A 14,710-nucleotide genomic window follows, 5' to 3' on the forward strand; every position below is an offset into this window, starting at 1 on the left:
GCGCGGTGAGCCCAGCGTCCTCCTAAGCCGCCATCTTCCGGTCCCGCCCTGCTGCCTCAGGCGCCTTCTGGCTCCCCTTAGCCATTTTTTGTTGTTCCTGTGCCTCTAAGCCCACAAAAAATCACGGGCATGGGGAGCGGGTGACTGGATCATCAGACTGACAGAACTCCCTGGGGAAGATCAGCCCGTTACTATCTCTTAAGTTTCTGTAATACCAATCATGCAGATAGTTCACACTCCCTGTGTGCATGTGCACATCTGTGTGTGTGTGTGTGTGTGTGTGTGTGTGTGTGCGCGTGCGTGCACACGTGCTTGGCACCAGTACTCAATATGTTCTCAGTGTGTCTCGTTTGTTCTCCCAAAGAGTTTGGAGTTAGACACAATCCAGAAGCTATGGACTATTGTCGCAGAGTTTGCCCTGCAATCAAACTGCCCGGGCTCCTAGATCCAGCACAGAAAGCTGTGTAACCTCGAGGAATTGACTTACTTTTCTATGCCTAAATTTCCTCATCTGTCAAATTTCAAAATTAACATTAACTACCTGATAGGGTTGTTCTAAAGATTTGCTGAGATAATCCCTTAAGTGTTTAGTATAATGCCTGATGCATTGTAAGGGCTCAATACATAACAGGAAAAACAAGAAACAGAGAACAAGCCAACAAAAAACCTTTGGGAGTCAGACAGATGTGTGATCTGACACAACCCCCCTCCATCACCATTCCCACCTCCTCCATTTTACTGGGTATCTTTAGACAAGTTACTTAGAATCTCTGCATCTTGTTCTTCTCATCTATGTAATGCCTGCCTCACACATTTGTTGATCTCACCATTTGTCACCAGTATCAATTAAGTTATTATCTGTAAAGTACTGAAAATTATGCTTGACTCATTGTAGTTTCACAATGAATGCTTTATCTCCTCCTTGCCCTTTCACAAATCTGTGTTCCACACAGCCCACCTTTGTACGTGGCACATACTAACAATTAATGGATGTTTATAGCAGCCCTGTACTATCTCTCTCACCACCTCTCACTTACCTTGTTACTCTACAAAGTTACTCTACAAAGAAGAGCAGAGACCAGCAATCTTACTGGTTGGGACTCCAGATACTTAGGCCTGTTGGCTGTTCCTCTGCTGTGGCCAAGACTGATCCTGATGGACTTCTCTGATGACCAGTTTATCAGGAAAGACACTGGATAGGGACATTTTATGATATCTTGTCACAATTCAGAGATTTATGGGCCCAATACATTGTTTTAAAGACTTGCTATATTTTCAGAAGGTTGTGGCTTGATATCTCTCTTTCCTGAGAACTCCAACCTCTTCCTTTTTTGCAGTTCTCACATTGTCAGTTCATGAGACAAAGTGGACTGCTTTGTTGAACTCTACCACAGAGACTGGCATGCGTGGGGAAGACTTCTAAGACATATTTGGGGGTTTATACTGACATACCTCTCATGTTAAATAAATTTCATTTGTCTTGAAAAAAAAAAGGGGCACAGCACAGGGAATACAGACACTTGTGGTAAGCATAGTATAATGTATAGACTTGTTGAGTCGCCGTTGTACATTTAAAAGTAATATAACATCATATGTCCTCAGTAAGAAAAAAAAAAAGGAAGAGAAAAAAGGACAGCACTCTTTTAAGAGCCATTTTGGAGTGAGATAATGTTTATTTTCAAAATCGTTGGGATGAGGCAATGAAGGAGTGAGTGCAAAATAAATCACTAAAACATTTATGAATATATATAAAAAATCCTGCCTAGATATTAATGTTCTAGCATATAAGGATGCAGAGCTCATTGCACTAAACCCTGGCCCCCTGTCTTTTTTTTTCTCTCAACTTCTTATAACCTGGAACATGTTCCTTTCCCTTTATCTTTTTAACATTGTTTAAAAAATTAATCTAGCATTTTAGGAGAGATTCCCTTCAAAATGTGAGAATTTAGAAGGAGTGGTTAAAATTCTGACTCTTTAAGACTTGAAGATGTATTTTCAAAATTATGGGCTAATAAAGTGGAGGGTGTGTTCTGCAATGATGGGTTTCCCACGAGGCGGCAGATGGCAAGTGGCCAAGAACAGGAAAGGAAGGAGCGCCGTGACTGGAACATTCGCTTTGAGCACATTTGTTGGAATGTGTTGCTCCTCAGGTGTCTGCCTTATCCACTGCTCAGAACAGAACATTCCTTTACTGTATTTCAAGCACCTAGGGTAGCTCCGGACACAGTACTGTTTGCAACTCTTAGAAAAAGAGATTGTAAAATCTCATTAAATATTTACCCTCTTGATAAAGCTCTGTCAAAAGAATGAATTTGGACTTGTTTTGGTGCCTTTTCCTTGGCACCCTTTTTAACATACCTTTTTGTTACTATGTGACAATGTGTCTTGGGTAAAATGTGATTTTTGAAGAGCCTCACCCCCTCTTGGGGAGACAGAGTAACAAGTAAACAAAACATGTGTTAACATTCACCAGATTAGATCAGTTTTTCCCAAATTTAAATTATTCAGAGACTGTTCATGATTTTCCTTTTGCCTTATCTATATATCACCTCTTGTATTACTCCATAGTTTTTTTCTTTAAATAATATCTAATAAATTATTGGTGTTATGTTCTGGTTTCCTAACATATATAAAAAAAAAACCCATGACAAGTAAAATTAAAATTTTAAATGTGTGTATTTCTTAAAATCATCCTTTATGACACTAGTGATAAGCACACTAATGTTTGGGAAACATTGAACTGGGTTGTCCCACTGTTGAAGTTGAAATCAGGCCAAGGCTACGTTCCTAATATGGGATTGGGAATGTAGGAGTTAATTTGCATAGCCAAGGTTGGTAGAAATACCTGTAGGTATGCCCAGGTATTTAAGGCCTTCTTCCCTTTCTGTCTGCTCTATTCAGCCTGCTCTATAATTCTAATTCTGTGTGTCTGAATGTTAGGCCTCCTCCTTCTCTTTTGTGTTCTTGACCTCCATTCTTAATTACTACCTCTGCTTCACCAGTGATTGTGATCTATGGGTTGCCAACCTCATATGAATGAAAACCTGGTGCTCACACATAGATGTCTCTTTGCCCTGGTTTCCTTTTGGCCTTTTCGACTGTGGGATTCCCCCCAATTTCTATTATTATGAAATTAGCAACAACAAATTAGTACAGAACAGCAAATTAAGGTCTACACTGCTTAGGAAAGAATGATCTGGAAGGATTTTGTGTGATTAGGAATGGGGCTGTTGTCAATTAAAAAATAAAATCTTGTGAGAAACTTAAACAGTATGTCTGCCTGTGTCTCTCATGATCATTTTATATCTTAACTATGAAAAATGTGGACCACCCTCACTGGTTCTCTCATTATCTCCTGAGCCAAAGTAGTTTTCATTGCTTCAAGAGTAATGGTTTCCAAATATTGTTAAACATTTCGCTATCTTTCACATGCATCCCCAGAGACAGTTTCAGGACAGGAGAAATGGAAATTGAAAGACAGTGAGGAAATTTACTAGTCTAAAACTCAGCCTTCTGCTTCTGGTTTAGGACTCTATTCACTAATCTTTATTTCCTCACCTCTTTTCTCGAGCTGAAAATAACATGTATAAGTTGTCATCAGATAAAAAATACCTAAGACTCTTCCTTTAACAACATATTCTCTAAATAAGATGTGGATGTTTTTTTTAAGGGACAAAATCTGTATGTAGCCCTGCTAAGTAATAAGTAATAAGTAGTTGGTTTACTAAATTCACAAGAATTCCTTTAAGATAATACCAATGGATGCTGTACTTCTGATAAATGGGATAGAATTGGGGGGCTGTGAGGTTCTACTGTAACATTAGTTTTCACCTGTGGTCTTATACTGATGCAATTCAAATCACCTTTTGGGCAAGGAAGGGTCATGCCATCTGTTGAAACATTAAATAGAGGAACATGCAGAGATGTCCTATACTTTTCAATTCTCCTTTCTCTAAAATGTCTGAGTTTTTACCTGGGTTTTGGAAATATGGAATTCCTGAGTCATACGAACCACCTAAGCAAATTTAAAACCAAAGTGGCCCGTTGAAATGGGACTGTTGCCAAGGGCGGAGGTAGAAAACATGTTCGTGTGTCTTTGAGGCTAGGACAGGATGTTATGCATGGTGTGTGGGCAGCTGTTAGGTTGGGAGTCCTCTGAGAGATAGCTGAGTGTGCTGTGCCTGCGAAACTGACTCCTTTCCTCTGTCACAACCACATCGTTGTATGCGTGTGATGGGTGCAGCCCTTTACAGTGATATCTGCGATAATGTTTGTTCTTGCTTTTGTTGGATGTGTGGAACTAGTTCCTTCTCATCACCTGTGAATGTCTTCAAACCTAACACAGGCTCAAAAGCATGGTTAAGGAGAAGCAGAAATGGAAAGCTCTCACCTCGTGTTTTTTTTTTTTTAATAATTTATTTATTTTTTTAAGTTATATCCAAGTAAGTTAGCATATAGTACAACACTGATTTCAGGAGTAGATTCCTTAGTGCTCCTTACCCATTTAGCCCATCCCCCCTCCCTCAACCCCTCCATAAACCCTCTGTTTGTTCTCTATTTTTAAGAGTCTTTTATGTTTTGTCCCCCTCCCTGTTTTTATATTATTTTTGCTTCCCTTCCCTTATATTCATCTGTTTGGTATCTCAAAGTCCTCATAAGAGTGAAGTCATGTGATATTTGTCTTTTTCTGACTGACTAATTTCACTTAGCATAATACCCTCTAGATCCTTCCATGTAGTTGCAAATGGCAAGATTTCATTCTTTTTGATTGCCAAGTAATAATCCATTGTATATGGATACCACATCTTTTTTATCCATTCATCACCTGCAGTTTTTTAATGATGGTTTTCAAACTGTTAACAATACCGAAAATGTTTGCTAAGATAACAGAGCCAAAAAGGGTACAGTAGACTAAGAATATCAGAATAACAGATGCTTGGGCTTGACAGACGAGACTCACTTGAAAATGAACAAAGAGTGTACTTGCAAGAAAAGGGAGGCCAAATTTTTCTCTTTAATAGTCTGCATTTCTGTCTTAGCTCTATATTTCTTCCAAAATCCCCACACATGTACCTTGTGTCTCCACAGTTTCTAAGGCAAAGATGAGGCCCTTTAAGATTAAAATAACCTGTTTATTCATAATTCAGTTCTTAATTCTGCTAAAGTAAATAAACTAATAAATAATTGCAGAATTCCTTAATCCTAAAGCTCTATTTTGGCCCATTTAATTTCTTCACTTGACTTTGATAACATAAACACTGATAATTCATATATGGAAAGACAAGCACCTTGATTGGTGTTTTTTCTGAGTGGCAACTCAGAAGCAGCCCCATCTACAGAATTTCTGTCGCTGCCTTTCAGAGTCTGCCTTGATGTATCCATGAACTGGATCCTTAAATCTATTGGTGGAAATTCACGTTGCATCACCCCACAGACCAAAACCATCAGTGGTTTAAGTAACGTAATCCATCACAGTGGAAAGGGCACTGAAAACCTGGTTTCAAATCCTGGTTTTGTCACGAACGAGTTTGGTGACTTTAAGCAAGTAACTTCTTTGGCCATCACTTTTGATGAAATAAAATTGTTGAATCAGATCTGGGCTTGTCTCAAGTGCAAATTCAGATTCATTGGGAGTGGCATGCTGGATAATGTTGAGAAGGATTAAAAGACTACATCCACTCTCAGAGGGAATGCGCATCCTCTTTGATTCAGGTTTAGGCTTATCCTGATAGATTAGCTCTGTCTGTCCCGGACAGGTAATGGCAAGAATGCCTTGTATGTGCCAGCCTTAGCTAGAGTTGCACTCTATGGTGCATTTCATCTTTATTTGTGAGAGGTATAACCCATTTCAGAAGCAGCATGACTATTTTATAATTTTCAGAACCAGAAGTAGAAAATTCTCTCAAACAAGACAGGCTTTTAGAGACTCAATTCAAGAGTTGGAACTCCTTGGCTGAACCTCTCATACTTTCTTTCTGACAATTAATAAGCAGGTGGAACGAATGGCCAGATGATGCACCCTGTCTGGGGAATCAATGGAAGCATCTAGAAATTCCTTCTTCATTCAGGCTCATTAGGTGGGACTTGGAAGGTTTACTTTGCTTACTGTCAATCAATTTATTTTTATTTTATTATTATTTTTTTAATTTTTAAAAATGTTTATTTTGAGAGAGAGAGAGACAGACAGAAAGAGAAAAGGAGAGAGGGGGAGAGAGAGAGAAAGAGAGACAGAGAGAGAGAGAGAATGAATGAATCCCAAGCAGGCTCCGCACTGTCAGTGCAGAGCCCAGTGCAGGGCTTGATCTCACAAACTGTGAGATCATGACCTGAGCTGAAATCAAGAGTCTGACACTTAACTGACTGAACCACCCAGGAGCCCCCAGTTGATCAATTTATAATACATTAGTATGAAGTGCATAGACCTAGTTATAATCTAGAGACTTTATATAATTTTCATTCGCTAGGATCCGCTCTGAGAGGTCTTCAAATCAAGCAAAAATCATAAAATTATTTAAGCCTACATAATCTTAAGGAGAAAGTCTGCCATGTAAGTGTAATATTGACTTCTACACTTACAAATTTATGATAAATGCCCTGAACAGCTTAAGGTACACAAGTCTGTCTTTTGTGGGTTTGTTTAGTACAGGTTTTCCTACTTCCTAAAAATGTGAGGGAAATTTGCGCCACTGTTTATTTATCCATTAGAATAATTTGCCTGACTTGAAGCTGAGGTTTTGGAATCACTATTCATTACCATCTGGAGTGTACTGTGTCTTTGAGTAAGACTTAGAGTTTGGGAGTTCCAGTCTTTTTTTTTTTTTTTTTTTTACTTGATATATTCCTAAATTTAGGAAAATTGTTAAACCCCTGTTTTTCTGCTTCCCTCCCCAAATGATTCAATACTTGCTTTTGTCCCTTGACTGTGCCTCAAGGACATTTGAAGAATCAAAGAAGAAGCTCCAGGAGATGGATCCATCAAGGCCCTCTAGTGAAAGTCACTCCTGTCATTGTCTGCTAGGTCCCAGTTACTTATCCTGGGCCTTTCTTTATGTTAAATATCCCTGCATATTCTTTTGAGGACAAAGATGCCATTTATCTGAGAGTTATAGCACCCAGAAACTGCAGAGGCTCAGAAGAAATCATTTTGACTGTGAAATATTAATACAATTGTTACCTTAATTCACAAAACAGGTTCACCTACTTTATAACTTCTTAAATGTCTGGGAGAACTTATGCAGCCAAGGCTGCTATCAGGGCATAAGAGTGTGTTGGCAGGTGCCCTAAACAGGTTTTATAAAACCACTGTAGACTCTTATAGTTTCTTCATCTGTGGTCGCTTGTTCTGCTAAAGGCAAAAAGGAACAGGAGTAACATGTCATGACTTCATTGTCCTTAAAAATTTATTAACTTCAAGAGGACAGCTGCATATATTTTCAGAGAATACAATTTTATTTCAACCAGTCCTCTCTTAGACTATAATTTGAACAGACTTTATTCATAGTATTAGAACTGGTTGACGATTTTTCTGCCAATATCCATCCTTTCTCCTTTCCAACCAATGTCCTCATTCTTTATTCCATATGACCAGTGGTGCATGAGTCAAGGTTTAACAAAATCATGATCTCTAAAGGAAAAAACAGGGGTCGTGATTTATATCATTTGCTAATTTTTTGGTGCAAATACTCCCATCATGGCCATTTTCAAGTTGCCAACGTGTCATCACTGAACTCAGATTTGGGAAGAGATGCACAGTAACACATTCTATAATATGACCACCACCCAAAACTGTAGGTATAAATGCACTGAAGAGCATAGATAATAGTATCAGGTAGTAAAATAATGAGAAAGTGGTGAGTTTTGAGTATATATGACTCTTGTTTTAAACATAATTTGTTAGTACCTATACTTTAATTTTTTAAATAACAACCAGTGTTTAACAACTGGCCCACAAAATTCCTAAAAATTTAATAGTCAGTTCATGTGAGCTCGTATGGACTGGTCCCAGCACCCCATTACAAAGTAGATATTTAGAAACTAAAGTTTATTAATTTCCTGGAATGCTCAAAAAACCAGGCAAGGAAATGTAAAGTGATTGTAAACTCCCATCCTAAGCAAAGTAAATTAAAGAGCAGGGATATGTCCATTTAACATGCTTTATTTGGTGCCAGTACACAACCCTGGCATTTGTGCACTTAATGCACAGATCATATCAAAAGCAAAGAGTGGGGAGACGAGGCTTGCCAGATAGGCCTCTCCTAAAAACATCAAAAAGCCTCTTCAGAATTTTGAAAGGACTATAAACACAACTGAACACGAACCAAGAAGAACTTGGAGAGATACATTTTTACAAAGTTAGTTTAATCTAGACAGTATAAACATATAGAGATAGTATTAAATCTGTCTGGAAAGGCAGTACTGCAGATAACATTGTTTATTGTGTATGAAATGAAGGAAGTAAAGAAGACAGGCCAAAAGGAAACAGATCCTTACAGTTTGATGTATGTAGGTAGATTAAGAAAGTACATTTTGTATTTACTTTGGCTGTAAGTGAATGGATCTGAGACCACCACGAGTCAGTCTTCAAAGCTCGGCTGCTTTGTTAGAATAGCTTAAAGTGCCAGAGGGGAATATGGATTCTTCTGTGTCTAGAAATAGTGGGCAAAGATTTGTTTTACAAATCTTTCTTCTTCTCCTCCAGAAACTGCTTCCAAACAACACATTCCCTCACCGCCCACTTCCTATTGATTCTCCCTTTTCTACTGTTGCCAAGCACTTACCTGGAGGTCTCCTTATCCATTTCTTGCCTAGTCTCCCTCACGGTCTCCTCCCAGCATTTGCTGTTCTTGGAATTACAGCTTGAGTCACAGTTCCGGGAAGGCTATCTTGACCCCCACGTTCTAGCTGGAAGACACGATGAGTTGAAATGACTTGCTTATTGGTATTTCTCTCCCAATAGACTTAAAACTGCTTGAGGTTAGAAGTGTATCTTATTCTATTGTATCCTATGTGCCTAGATCAAATCCTGATTTTGTAGTAAGTGCTCAAAAAATACTTTTTCTGAATGAGTAAAATAAATGAATCAAAGTCCACAGAGGAGACAGAATCCAAAGGAAGCTAGAAGGCTTTCCATTGCTTAGTATACATAGTAACATCTATATTACTAGGTGATAATATTGCCTTACCACTCTCACTGAATAAAGGAACAGAACAAAGTCAATTAAGAATTTTCCTTTAATGATTATGCCTGCTATTGCCTTCTTCATGCCAGTCCCTGTTATTCTCCCATTAGTTACATTAATATCCTTGCCCCCCTTTGCCCTAATTGCCTTCCTGGGCTACTTGCTTACCGTACCAAATACAACAGATGGTCTGTAATTACCTGGGATGAAATGAAGGAGGAGGACAGCCATTTCCAATGTTAGGGACTCACCACCCCTGAGCACCTGTGTTACTTCTCTCCTCCCTTTACCTATACCTGAATAATTAAATGCACGCTCCTTTGTATTACTCTTTAGCACTCTGGCAACAGAGTGCTATCTTTATAGTCACAGAGATGAAGCAAAGTGGAGTAAGGAAAAATTACAGGTTGGACAGGTGTCTGGTGATAGCTTAAATTATTATCTTCACAGGAAGCAAAAAGTTGATGGAGGCCTTTTACACACCTCTAAAGACATGAATTTCAGGTTCTAAATTAGAGGTAGAATTACATTATGTAGTTTGATATTTTGTTCTCAGGCGTATGAGAGATGTCTGGAGATAGAATAGCTTTAGAACCTATAGATCGGGACTGTTTAAGTGGGAAGATATGTCACATGCCCGATTTTTAATAGGCAGAAATACCTTGCACTTTGATTTTTCAGAGATTTTCTCCCTTCAGTCCACTAGACTAAGCATGGATTTTATTCACTGCTCTCAAAGCCATTTAGGCACAACTGGTGACAGTCCACCAGCAGCGCGAAGAACTTTTACTTCCTTTGTGACCGCAGCATATGGAACGTCCCATTAGCATGGATGACATGATCAGTCTTTACCTATACTTTTTCCACTTGTTAAATCAGAATCAGAATATCTGGGAGTGGGACCCAGGAATCTGCATATTTAGCAGGTTCCCAGATTTTATTGATAGACTTGCAGACTAATGTCTACCTATTTAGACCATTAAAAAAATAAATAAAATGCAACAAATACCCTGTCATTTCTCTGTAAGCACAGTGGAAATAGCATTTTTCATCGCTGCCGTGAGTTGATAAGGGATGTGTTGGAGAGCCATGTTGGATGTGTGTGGCAGAACCTGAGCTATGGTGGGTGGAAATTTGGAGCAAGCTGTAAAAACTGGTAGCCTTATAAATGGATAGCAGAATGGCCTATCATTGAACATTGTACATTGTGTATGAAATTGTCTGTTGTAGAACAGGCAATAATATAATAATACAGGTGGGATTGAACAAGTAAGTTTCCTGGGTCCCAGATAACAAGTACATTTCTTTGCATGGTGTCTAGATATTAGGTGAGATACGGACTAAGAATTGTTTAGGCCTATTTATTTATTCATCCATTCATTTGGCAGATAATTTGGGGGAACTCACTTTGTCTCAGGCACTATGCTATATTCTAGGAATATAGATGTGAGAAAAACTGATGAATTTCCTATCCTCTTGGGGCTTATAGCAATGTGGGAAGGAAGATATTAAATAAATATTCCTGGAGTCACAGAAGTAAGTAGACAGGTACATTTTGTGGTAAGCGCTGTGAAAACAAACTACAAGGTGCCAAGAGAGAATGACAAGAGGATCTAATACAAACCAGGATAAAACATTTAAATTTCTAGTGCAACTGATAACTCAGCAGAAAAACCTACTGCTATTTATTATTATATATGGAATAAATATCATCAAAATAACAGCAACCATTAGTGAGTACCAACTATCTGTTTTGGCACCATGGTAGATTTTTCCAAATGTTTTCTTGCTAACCTTCCTGATGGCCTGATAAGGTATGTCTTATTTCACACATAGGAAAGCAAGTCTTTCAGAGCTCTTAAATGCCTGAACTGGGATTCAAATTCTGGTCTATCCGATCCCAATGCCTATATTCTATTCACTGCAACACATTAGACAGATTCCATAGAGTAAACTCTTCATAGGTGTATCTGAAGTCATCCAGCCTACTATTCAACACCTCATTTTATAGACTCAAATGCAGGAGCCAGGCACCTATAAAAACTCAAGTGGAAACTTGCTGATAGTAGAGCTGAGTCTACAACCCAGGTTTTGAACCTTAGTCTAAAACTCTTTTCACTCTACCACGTTCCCACTGCATATCACAATTATGTGTGCCCTAGTAGGAATTTAGGATTTGATTGAATCTCCGTGCTAGGCTGTAGAAATAATTCCCACTTTTCAAAAATCATGTTATATGGTTCTTATTTATAATTATTTCCATAGTTCCCTTCTGAATATTCAAAAAAACCATCCTATGATCATTAGTAGTAATGTGATGTTCTTTAAGTGCGAATAATGTGCTGTTGCACACTCTTTGTACGGAATGTTCTTCTCGGTTGTATTTTCAGTAATAGGAATGGATTTGTTTTTTCTACCTTTTGCCCTGGTTACATTAATCCCAAGAGCACCAATGGCAAGGGGTCTGAGATCCATAGACCTGCAGCCTAAACATGGTATATCTTCCTAGAGCATTAATTTGGCCAGTGGCAAGTATTTTTTTAACCCTTTTCTTTGACATTACAGCAAACATGAATATACTAAGGAATAGAATGCAATATTAGAATACATTTTTTAGGTAAATAGAAGACTTCAGAGAAATTATATGGATATAGCCAGACATTTCAGACTAATATTTTCAAAAGCATACTGTGTCCCCTCAGTGTATCCCCTGTCCATCCTGCAGCCCACATTCATATCCCTGTGCCCATACACATCCACTCTTTTCTGCCATTAGGGATAATTTGGTGAAAACAAAATGGAGCAAATGTGCCTTAAATTCATCATGTACTCAGACCTTTATCTATTTATGAAGGCATGATGGGGAGGAAAATTTTGTGCTTTGGAATCAATAAGGCTTGAGTTTGAATCTTGAAATCATAACTCCCTAGCTATGTGACTTCTATACTCTGAGTCTCAGGTTGTCTAGCTGGGTATTAGAGATGTATTGTGTACACCATAATCCTATTTTTATAATTAAAAGAGATTAATTAATAGGCCAGTATCTAGGGTATAGATGGCATTGAAGAAATGACAGTTGATCATGATCACATATTTGTCAGCTGGCAGGCGGAGGGTAGAGGCATGGAGTGTGGCCAGGAAAATGAGGAAGATATTGATCCAAAAGAATTTCCACCACATCTTGGCTTCTAGAGTATTGAAACAAGATGTAAGAACAAAATACACACACACACACACACACACACACACACACACACACACACGTGGGTATACATGCACATACACTCACATACCTACACTCGTGGAAAGAGGGGACAAGCAAATAGTAGGTGGGAAAAATCAGAGCATAGGAGAAAGACTTGAGAAGCTTGGAACTTTATGAAATATCAGGAGAATGAATTGAACTGTCACAAGGAAACCAACAGTAGCCTTTCCATCTTGTTTCCTCTCAAACACTAATTTATGAAAAGTTAAGGAAACAATCGGGATATGCTTTTTTTCCCTCTCACAGACATTTTATTTTAAATCTAGTCTTTATTTGCTTCACGTCTATTGCAAGACTGATATTCATGATGTCAGGGTTAGAAATTACATTGTACCAGAACTTGTGTGACTCAGATCTTGCCTTAAATTTGAACTTTTTGATTTTCCGGTTTATTTTCCTACTTCCTGTTTCCAAGGACAAGAGCTTTAAAAAGATCAGAAAAGAATTATCATACAACATTAGGCCGGAAAAAATGTTTTTATAAGTCAAGTGCAAATTCATCAGAATGATACAGCTTAAAATATCTTTGGTAGGCTACATATAAGTTTATAGGCAAAAAAACCAAAAACCAAAAACCAAAACAACAACAACAACAACAACAACAACAACAACAAAACCCTTGTATTCAATTCATCCAAGCTATGAAAACTCTACTGTTGGTTGACAAAATCAGCCAACAAATTCCTGTAGTCCTCATACATTATGTTTGTAAGTGCCCTCCCCCCGACACCCATTGTGCATGGAAGCCTAAACAACAGTTCTATATAGATCCATCTTCGGTCTGGGACGAACGTGAAGGGAAGAAGTAAAGAGAAGGCAATTGCTCTGAAGATCAAAGTGTTAGGCTTGTCCGCTGGCCTGGGGGAAGTAGATAGACAGAATTCCATACCCTCCTCCGGAGATGATATTCTACCTACTTCTGTTCTATCTCAGCTGCCACCTGCATCTCACTACACTGACTCTCACCACCCTCTTTGGGAATGAGAAGATAAGGGTCCTCATATCACATTCTCTAGGTATAGAGAAGATGACTTCCTGGTCTTTATCTTCAAACCGGCAGCATCTCCAGGTTGTTTCTTGCTTAAGCACATAAGGAGGCTTAACATTTTCTTACTTTTTTAAAAGTTTGAATGTTACCTCTAACAGTAAGAGGATCTAAGAGCAATAAGAATCTCCCCGAACCACATTCCCCCATAGCTCTGTCATACCTCCTGCTCAGATATACTTCTCAGAGCCTCTCTTCCTTATACCTTTTGAGGATATTCAGATAGACCTATCCCATTGAAGAATCAGAAATAGGAGGAAGTGACAAAGCTCTTAGAAATGGTTACATTTTTCCTCTCTGCCAAATATCTCTGAACATTGCATCACACCAAGATCTACGGTGGTCAATTCTTGCTTAGCTGGAAAGGTGTTATTGGCTGGCTAGCTGGCTTTGGAGAGAAGATCCACTGCTCATCTTAATAGTGTATGACTAAAGCATAAAGAAAGGGAAATGCTGACAGTTTTGATCGGAGACAAAGGTGGTCTATACCAGATACACACACTTGTCAGGCCCAATGACTCATTACTTGCTTCAAAGAGATGTCATGAGGCACAGGGGCCTTGAGACTCGTTCTGCCTTGTGGCACCTGGATAAGGTGAAAGGAGTGGGTATTGAAGGGATCCTGACAAGTACCTTCTGAGCATCAGCTTCCAAAGAAACCCCTGGGTATTTTATTTTCACAGCTTAAAGAGTTTGGGCAAATTTCCTCGACCACTGAATTGACTGTCATTTTATAGACACAACCATAATTAGGAGTGTTTGTTTTCATAATACGTACTTTGAGATGACAACCGTCAGGACAGAGGGTCAATACTGTGACTTCACTGAAGTCAAGAGCACTTGGCATTTGTGGTGAATTGTTGTTGCCTCTCTCCATTTCAGCAGGAGAAGCAAGTTTAGAATTTGAGGCTGAGTGTAGGTTTTCTTAAGACTTTTCCTAGCCATGGGCAGTTACCTACAGAATGTGATACGTGGAGCATTTCTTCATTCCACAGATATTTACTGAGTCAGGCACTATACTAGATGCTGGGAGAAAACAGAAGAAGCAAGTCCCTGGCCTCACAGAGTCTATAGACCAACATGAGAGTGGCCCATCAAGTATTTCCACAGGGAGTTGGAACCCCAGACCTCTCACGGGCCCCTACCAGCCTCAGTAAGTACTGTGGTTTCTCAGCTCTCCATCAAGAGTCAGCAAAGTCTGGCCTGCTCACCTGCCTACCA

General features: G+C 38.9%; 1 protein-coding gene across 9 annotated transcripts in view; it reads left to right on the forward strand.

Moving 5' to 3' along the window:
• Nucleotides 1-14,710, forward strand: part of RASGEF1B (RasGEF domain family member 1B) — a 642,397-nt gene that overhangs the window by 412,545 nt on the left and 215,142 nt on the right. The window contains exon 1 of one of the 9 annotated variants that reach the window (XM_042936082.1): nucleotides 14,564-14,642. The exons of the other annotated variants lie outside the window; for them this stretch is intronic. The gene's annotated coding sequence lies outside the window, so the exon portion shown is untranslated. Of the gene's footprint in view, nucleotides 1-14,563; nucleotides 14,643-14,710 lie in introns of those variants that run through there. 9 annotated transcript variants of the gene reach the window in all.

Source organism: Panthera leo, chromosome B1, assembly GCF_018350215.1.
Source record: "Panthera leo isolate Ple1 chromosome B1, P.leo_Ple1_pat1.1, whole genome shotgun sequence".
NCBI classification, from domain to species: Eukaryota; Metazoa; Chordata; class Mammalia; order Carnivora; family Felidae; genus Panthera; species Panthera leo.